Source organism: Pan troglodytes, chromosome 17 (genome assembly GCF_028858775.2).
Source record: "Pan troglodytes isolate AG18354 chromosome 17, NHGRI_mPanTro3-v2.0_pri, whole genome shotgun sequence".
Taxonomy (NCBI): domain Eukaryota; kingdom Metazoa; phylum Chordata; class Mammalia; order Primates; family Hominidae; genus Pan; species Pan troglodytes.
Window position 1 is genome coordinate 80,425,665 of NC_072415.2, and position 9,461 is coordinate 80,435,125.

General features: G+C 44.3%; 1 long non-coding RNA gene across 1 annotated transcript; it reads right to left on the bottom strand.

Moving 5' to 3' along the window:
* Positions 1–865: 865 nt before the first annotated feature.
* Positions 866–5,330, bottom strand: LOC100612838 (uncharacterized). Its single transcript, XR_129157.4, has 3 exons — positions 5,210–5,330; positions 3,847–4,072; positions 866–3,169 (listed from the first exon to the last, which is right to left on the bottom strand). It is a non-coding gene; the product is annotated as an uncharacterized LOC100612838 (long non-coding RNA).
* Between the last annotated feature and the right edge of the window lie 4,131 nt (positions 5,331–9,461).

Here is a 9,461-nt window from a genome sequence, read left to right on the forward strand (position 1 = left end):
ATATATATATATACACACACACACACACACACACACATATTCAAACATATATAGATGTATACACACACACACACACAGACAAATATATAGAGAGAGTCTACTTGACCTGTCAGTTTGAGAGAAGTATATAATACAATACTGTAGACCAGGGCTTCTCAGTCTTGGCACTGTTGGCATTTTGCACCATGTATCTCTCTGTTGTGGGGCTGTCCTGGCATTTCAGGTGTTTGGTAGCATCCCTGGCTTCTACTCACCAGCTGCCAGTAGCACCTTCCTCCACCCTGTCCAATTTGTGAGGACCAAAAATGTCTCCAGTTGTTGCCAATGTCTCATAGGAGGACAAAATTGCTCGAAGTAAGAACTACCAGTCTGCAGTGATCACAGTTACACTAAATTATCTGCGTATTCTCAGAGTTGGTTTTTTTTTTTTTTTTTTTTGAGACACGGTTTCACTCTGTTGCCCAGGCTGGAGTGCAGTGGCATGATCTCGGCTTACTGCAACCTCCGCCTCCCAGATTCAAGCGATTCTCCCACCTCAACCTCCCAAGTAGCTGGGATTACAGGCATGTGCCACCACGCCTGGCTAATTTTTGTATTTTTAGTAGAGATGGGGTTTCACCATATTGGCCAGGCTGGTCTCGAACTCCTGGCCTCAAGTGATCCACCCACCTCGGCCTCCCAAAATGTTAGGATTACAGGCGTGAGCCACCAGGCCAGACCAGAGTTTTTGTCATATATATTTACCACTCTGCTATTTAGTACCTAAAGATTCATCACTATAATATTTTTTCATGGCTTTTTTTTATCATTACCGAGTCACTCTCTGACGTTTTAAATTAAATGCCATATTATCTTTTCATGAATATTGCTATTTCCACTACTTTTATTTGCGGTTTCCTGAATAAATTATGGCTCATCCCTTTATTTTCAACCCCTTAATACAGTTCCTAGTTCAACATTTCCACCACTACTGCCGCACATAACTTAGCCTTCTGCAGATGTTGTAAAGCTGAATCCATTTCAACCACAGTTCTTTGTAAGCACAGGCAGAGTGGTGCTGTTAATAGGGAAAGCACCTTTTTTGGCCTCTCATCTTAGTCAGTTTCGGCTGCTATAACAAAGTACCCCAGGGTGGTTTATAAACAATAGAAATATATTTCTCTGATTTTGGAGGCTGGAATTCTGAGATCGGGGTGCAGCAATGTCAGGTTCTGATAAGGGTCCTCTTCTGGCTTGCCGGCCAGTTGTGCACTCACAAGAGGAAGGAGGGCATACGAGCTCTTTAGGGTCCCTTTGGCAAGGTCACTAGTCCCATTGACAAGGGCTTCTCTCTCATGACCTAATCATCTTCCAGGGGCTTCACCTCCTCATACCATCGCAGTGGGGGGTTAGGGCTTCAACATATGAATTTTGGGTGGACACAACCCTTCAGTCCATAAGGCCTCACCTTGTGTACTGATATTGAGCTGTATTACTGAAAATTTGAGAATCTTGTATCCTACAATTTTCTGCTCTTAATGTATTTGTTGGACTTTAAGTAGAACACATTAGGTATAATATTCTTTTCAGTGGAATTATTTCTGATGTTTGATGCTGCCAAAGGAAAAAAATAGATTCTTTCTAACCCCAGTGAATAAGACACTTGATTTTTGAATCTGCTTGTCTGGGAAACAGGATGGGTACAGCAATGCTGCACTCAGGTGCAGCCCCACTCCTCCTACTTGCCTCTGATTTTGTGCTTAGGGCGAAAAGCTTCTGAGAATGCAGTCTCTAGAAATGAACACGGCTTCCGTGCACGAAAATCTTACTGAAAAGCTCCTTTTGTTTCTGGGATATACCAGATGGAGTGTTCTCTGTACAAACAAACATTCAAAATCCTTGAGAAGAGATATGTAGGTTACAGTTTAACATTCACTATCTCTACTAGGAAGGGGACAAATTCCTGAGGCAAAGGAGTTGCAATAGAAATTCTTGAAATTTAGGTCGGGCATGGTGGTTCACGCCTGTAATCCCAGCACTTTGGGAGGCCGAGGCGGGCGGATCACCTGAGTTCAGGAGTTTGAGACCAGCCTGACCAACATGGAGAAACCTCACCTCTACTAAAAATACAAAATTAGCCGGGCGTGGTGGCTCATGCCTGCAATCCCAGCTACTCGGGAGACTGAGGCAGAAGAATAGCTTGAACCCAGGAGGCAGAGGTTGCGGTGAGCCAAGATTGTGCCATTGCACTCCAGCCTGGGCGACAAGAGCAAAATTCCGTCTCAAAAAAGAAAGAAAGAAAGAAAAGAGATTCTTGAAATTTAAAGAGTACGGCGAATGTTCCATTCATTTAATCTTGGGTAATGAATTGGAGGTGCCCTTCCTGGTCCCGCCCCCAGGGTCCACCCCTTCTGCTAGGACTGGTTTCCGCCCACTCATCTGTCATCTTGCTCAGTTGTCACCTACACAAAGCCTTCCTTTCTTCTCCGCAGGCAGTGCTGACGGCTTCCTCTTCACTGTCCCCAGCTCTTTTTGTGTGCTACATTTAGAATGAAACAAATTGTTCTGTAATGATTTGTTTACATATCTGTCTCTCCCAGTAGGTGATGAGCTCTTTGGAGTCAGGGACCACATCTTCGTCATTTTCAGACACCCATCTCCTTTTGTTGAAGAAATTTTTGAGTCTATTTTCAGATCTTTCTGAACTCCTTTTAGAGATTCCCATTGTCGGTAGCATAAACTCCAAACTTCGCTTCTGTGCCTTGACACCCCCCGTCAGACTGAATATTTACAGCTCTCCGAAGACTCTGGGCTCTCAATCCCCTTTCTTCTTTTACCAATAATGTTCCCTTTGCTTGGAATATATCTGCCCAAACACTAAACATCAACTACCCTTTCTTTGTTCTGGGTTAACTCTTCCTCATTCTCAAGATGGGTGAGAGCACACCCTGGGTGTTGCGACAGTATTCTGTGATTTTCCCGATATATCCTTTAGCACTCGCTGTTATGATCACCCACTTACGAGTCTGCCTCGTCCTCGAAGCTGGATGGTGCTGGAGTTGCTGTATGCAGTTTCCCTGCCTCCTAGCAGAGGGCCTGGTACTCAGTCAATGTTAGTAGGATTATGTTTCTTACAAAAGCCGCATAAAATATCTTGAAACTTCATAGTAATATAGAAAGAGTGTGTAATCTGAAATAGAAATGTTGAGTTCTTGTCCAGATTCTGCTATTTACAACTGGGGAGGAAAATAAAATATAAAAGTTTGTCTACGTTTAGAAGAGCAGACATAAGTAAAGAAAACAGTGAAGAAACAGACAGGCTAGCTTAGCAGCAACTGGAGTTAACAAGGTACAACAGGAGAGGCCAGGCGCGGTGGCTCACGCCTGTAATCCCAGCATTTTGAGAGGCCGAGGCGGCGGGTGGATGGTTTGACTTCAGGAGTTCCAGACCAGCTTGGCCCACATGGTGAAACCCCATCTCTGTTAAGAATACAAAATTAGCCAGGAGTGATGGTGCACGCCTGTAATCCCAGATACTCGGGAGGCTGAGGCAGGAAAATCGCTTGAGCCTGGGAGGTGGAGGTTGCAGTGAGCCAAGATCGTGCCACTGCGCTCCAGCCTGGGCGACAGAATGAGACTCTGTCTCAAAAAAAAAAAAAAAAAAAAAAAAAAAAGTACAACAGGAGGGAAAGGGGCATCAGCTCCTCGTGTCACCAAATGGCCTGGCAATGCAGGAACAAGTACGGGCCTCTGGCCCAGGCAGATGGGCGACACCAAGATGGCCCCAGGGAAGAAAGGAAAGGAAAGAATTGGATCTTGATTTTGGATAAAGAGAGGATCTCAAGCCTGAGGTTTATTTATCTGTACCTACGCCTGCTGTTTATTCCCTGGTGAAGCTGCTGGAACAAATCTGCGTCCGCCTCGTGTGGCCTCGCTGCATGGAAGGGAGACAGCAGAGCTCATGCTTTGGCGAGGCTTTCCACATGTTGGAAATGTGACAGCTGCCTGGACTGCTCGTCCTGGGCTTTGGCAACACTGACCACCTGTGTGTGAAGCAGCAGGTCATTCAGTGTCTTTGAGCCTCAGGATTTCTCTGTAAAAATGAAGATATATATTCACAATATGAATCTCAGACAATATTAGCTTTGAAGTTTTTAGATATAAAATTGTTTATGCCATCTGTCCATGGCCACTCATAGAGTTAAACGAAGATCTAGGAGGGCAGGCGTGTGTCTGGGGCCCTCTGTGTCCCCATGGAGCTGTCCAACCTTGCTGTCACACACAGTCAGTGTTTTAAAATGGAATTTACTCTTTGACGATGTGCTGCCATTTCTCTTTCAGTCTCTCTCTCATGGTTTAGATACCTCGAGCCTAGATGGCCGGGGCAGTGCATTGCATGCAGTGCAGACAGATGAGCATTCAAAAGGTGGCACGGTGGGGGCTCCTGGACATTGCATGGGCTCTGGAGTCAGAATTAATTCTGTCCTTGCTCCGTGTGACCTTCAGCAAGCCTTGTATTACTTCTCCAAACCTCGGATTACTATCTGCAGTATGAAACTAACAAAGCACCAGGCGGAGTGCTGTGGCTCATGCCTGTAATCCCAGCACTTTGGGAGGCCGAGGTGGGCGGATCACGAGGTGAGGAGATCAAGACCATCCTGGCCAACATGGTGAAACCCCGTCTCTACTAAAAATACAAAAATTAGCTGGGCATGGTGGCAGTCACCTGTAATCCCAGCTACTCGGGAGGCTGAGGCAAGAGAATCGCTTGAACCCGGGGGGGGCGGAGCTTGCAGTGAGCCGCGATCGTGCCACTGCACTCCAGCCTCCAGCCTGGTAACAGAGCGAGACTCCGTCTCAAAAAAAAAAAAAAAAAAAAAAAAAAAAAGAAGAAGAAAAAAAAAGAAAAGAACAAAGCGCCTACCTCCTGCGTGATGTGGGGAGTCTCTGGGCCGATGCATGTAAAGCACTTCCCTGCAGGCAACACCCCAGCATAATCAGCAGGCAGTGGATGCCGGTAACCCTGGCTCCTCAGTGAGTCCTGATGTGCACATGGGAAGTGGTTATTGTTATCCCTGCTTTGCATGTGAGGAGAATGAGCCTTTTCATTAAGTGGCTGATTTGGGATTTTTTTTTTTTTTCTCAAGACAAGGTCTCACTCTGTTGCCCAGGCTGGAATGCAGTGGTACAATCATGGCTCACTGCAACTGTAACCACCCAAGGGGCTCACCTTGCCCGCTGCCTAGACAGAGCTGATTCATCAAGCCAGGGGAATTGCAACAGAGAAAGAGTAATTCATGCAGAGCTGGCTGTGCAGAAGACTGGAGTTTTATTATTACTCAGATCAGTCTCCCTGAGCATTCGGGGAGCAGAGTTTTTAAGGATAACTTGGTGGATGGGGGAAAGCCAGTGAGCCAGGAGTGCTGATTGGTCAGAGATGAAATCACAGGGAGTCGGAGCTGTCTTCTTGCGCTGAGTCGGTTCCTGGGTGGGGCAGAGGGGCACAAGATCAGATGAGCCAGTTTATTGATCTGGGTGGTGCCAGCTGATCCGTCAAGTGCAGGGTCTGCAAAATATCTCAAGCACTGATCTTAGGAGCAGTTTAGGGAGGGTCAGAATCTTGTAGCCTCCAGCTGCATGGCTTCGAAACCATAATTTCTAATCTTGTGGCTAATGTTAGTCTTACAATCTCGTCCCCACACAAGAAGGAGGTCTGCTTTAGGAAAGGGCTGTTACCGTCTTTGTTTAAACTATAAACTAAATTTCTCCCAAAGTTAGTTCAGCCTACACCGAGGAATGAACAAGGACAGCTTGGAGGTTAGAAGCAAGGTGGAGTCAGTTAAGTTAGATCTCTTTCAGTGTCTCAGTGTCTCAGTCATAATTTTGCAAAGGCGGTTTCAATACCTCAGCTTCCCAGGCTCAAGTGATCCTCCTGCCTCAACCTCTCGCATAGCTGGGACTAGAGATGTGGATTACCACACCCGGCAATTTTTTATTTTTTGCGGACATGGGGTTTCACTATATTGCCCGGGCTGCTCTCGAATTTCTGGGCTCAAAGGATCTTCCTGCCTCAGCCTCCCGAAGTGGTGGGATTACAGGCATGAACCACTGCGCCCAGCTTGATTTGGGTTTTGAACACAGTTCTGTCCGACCCCTTGAGAGGAGCAGTTTTCACAGTGCCATACTGAATGAGAAGTAATCCTTAAACTTAAGGGAATTCCTTTCGACTGTGGAGAAGCCATTGCCCTTCTTTTCTTCTTCCTTGCCTTCAAGGAAGTTCTTTTGTACTAGAACCCCAATGTGATCAGGGCCTTTTTTCCTATCCATGGCCAGGTTCTCAGGGACAGTGATCCTATTTCCCCCGAGCATAAGTCCTGGTGAGTTTAAGTCAGCCGTAATGATAATGATCACATTCTCTCTGGGGAACAGGCTCATGGCAGTTCTGGGGGAGTTGAGAGAGAGGAGGAGTCTTTGGGCCAAAAAATAAACACAGCTGGTAATGACCCAACAGAATGGTGGAGAGAATCTGAGTCCTTGAAGTTGCTGTGGATTTGTTTAATAAAACCATTCTGCAACCCACTACCCCACCTATTTTTATGTCACATAATAGGACTTTTTGTTAGGTGAGATAATATGATTCACTTAAAGTTATTTTATTATTATTATTATTATTATTTTTTTTTTTTTGAGACAAAGTTTCGCTCTTGTTGCCCAGGCTGGAGTGCAATGGTGCGATCTCGGCTCGCTGCAACCTCCGCCTCCCTGGTTCAAGGATTCTCCTGCCTCAGCCTCCCGTGTACCTGGGATTACAGGCATACACCACCATGCCCGGCTAATTTTGTATTTTTAGTAGAGACGGGGTTTCTCCATGTTGGTCAGGCTGGTCTTGAACTCCTGACCTCAGGTGATCTGCTCACCTCAGCCTCCCAAAGTGCTGAGATTATAAGGTGTGAGCCACCACACCCGGCCAAAGTTATTTTTAATTAGGATTTATTTTATATTTATTTGTCTGTCAGTATCCACGGGGGATTGGTTTCAGGACCTCCCTCGGATTCCAAAATCCGCAGATGCTCAAGTCCCTGGTATAAAATGGTGCAGTATTTGCACATACCCTACGCACATCCTCCTGTATACTTTAAATCATCTTTAGATTATTTACAATGCCTAATACAATATAATTGCTATGTAAATAGTTGTTATACTGTATTGTTACGGAATAATGATTAAGGAAAAAAAGTCTGTACATGTTCAGTACTGTCACAACCATGCATTTTCTGTCCCAAATATTTTTGATCTGTGGTTGTTTGAATCTGTGGATGCAGAACCCATGAATATGGAGGGCTAACTGTATTTACAGCCAAAAGTATACAATGGATTGATCATCACAGGAATCAATCAAGAGGGCTGATTAATGTCGTCAAATCTTTGAGGGATTTGTGAACACCAGAACCACCATTTCAGATCTGCAATAGGCGATCTGTGAGTGAATTATGGCCTTTTGGGCTTGGAGGAATGAGAGGTTATCAAGCCTAGTATTTACCAAATCTTTTTTTTTTTTTTTTTTAATGATATAGACTCAGAAGTCATAGAGCCTCCATTGAGCCATGCTTTATTGGTAAAGGCAGTCATAAAGGTCTATTCAGGCTGAACGCAAAGAACACAGACCCTGCCACTCTATGGGAGGAGAGTTCATGTCACACTGTAGAAGAGTGTCTGCCACAGTGAACAAATTTTTACCAATTTATGGTTGGATGACAACAATCAAATCAAATTATTTCTATTTGGAGGACAATTTAGAGGACAGTCCATTATTCTGAGCTGAAGTTTTGGTGCTAAAATATCTATATTTAGTGAAATGGTGATAATTGTATATCATTTTGTGATTCATTTTGTAAATGTACTTACTGTGCCAACATAAAATGCTGGTGACTTAAGGTCAGTCCCCAGGGTTGTGTGAAATTCAGAATTTGGCAATTTGATTGCATCCACTTTTCTACTGAGTGTTGTGAGGACATTTGCAGCATTCCCCGTAGTGATCATTTATTCTCTGGACACTCCCGGTGACCTCAGTCTCCCCTCATTGAAAGATTTATCACTCTCATTGCCAACAATCCTTACCAGTGTAAAGTTCTTACTGTCTGCCCTGCTGATCTGAAATCTTTCCTCTGTTCATTTAACAGCCTTTCTACTTTCAGCACCCCACCATTAGGTCTTCCTTTTTTAGGTTGAACAATCTTAATTCCTATACATATTCTTTATGTGACCCAGTCAGTATATTGGGTTCCAGGTAAGCTTGTGTATAATGGTGATTATATAGCTTGAATGTTCATCCCCTCAAAAGCTCGTGTTAAAATGTCATCCCCAGTGTTGGAGGTGGGGCCTGGTGGGAAGTGTTTGGTTAGAGGGGTGAGTCCCTCACAAATGGCTTGGTGTCTTCCCCCTGGTAATAAGTGAGTTCTTACTCCGTTAGTTCACGGGAGAGCTGGTGGTTTAAAAGAGCCTGGCATCTCTCTTTGGCTCCTCTCTCACCATGTGACATACATGCTCCCCCATTGCCTGCTGCCATGTTTGGAAGCTTCCTGAGGCCTCACCAGAAGCAAATGCCGGCACCACATTTCTTGTACAGTGTGAAGAACCATGAGCCAAATAAACCTCTTTTTTAAATAAATTACCCAGTCCCACGTATTCCTTTTTAGCAACAAACCCCAATAAATACAGGTAGTATTACTTCAGTCTTATAGTATCTCAATAGTCTCAATTTGTTTATCCTGGAATTATGATCTTCAGGGTATCTGTTGGCTGTAAATCTGTGTTTTTCAATGCTGTCGACGCACTTCTAGAGACACTACAGTTTGGTAGTGTTCTTCCTTAACAGGTGATTACAACAGAAAACATGTTCTGAGGAATACTGAATATAATGACTCTATACTACCTTTAACAAATATACCATACTTCTTCTTCTTCTTTTTTTTTTTTTTTTTTTTTTTTTTGTGATGGAGTCTCAATCTGTCACCCAGGCCGAAGTGCAATGGTGCGATCTTGGCTCACTGCAACCTCCGCCTCCTGGGTTCAAGCAATTCTCCTGCCTCAGCCTTATGAGTAGCTGGGATTACAGGCACCCACCACCACACCCGGCTTATTTTTGTATTTTTAGGAGAGACGGGGTTTCGCCATGTTGGTCAGGCTGGTCTCCAACTCTTGACCTCATGATCCGCCCACCTCAGCCTCCCAAAGTGCTGGGATTACAGGCGTGAGCCACCGCGCCCAGCCAATAAATAAACTATACTTCTATGAATATATCCTAAAACTCTTACTTCGAAAAAAACTACGTATGACATGGAGATGGTACATATTAAATAGGTAGTTAATTTTTTAAATAGCAAAATCAATAGCACATATTTTTATTTAATATAAAAATTAGAGCTTCCCATTATTCTGCTGTTTTCTGAGGAGTCTTCACATTAAGCTAAAGGTAGATTTTT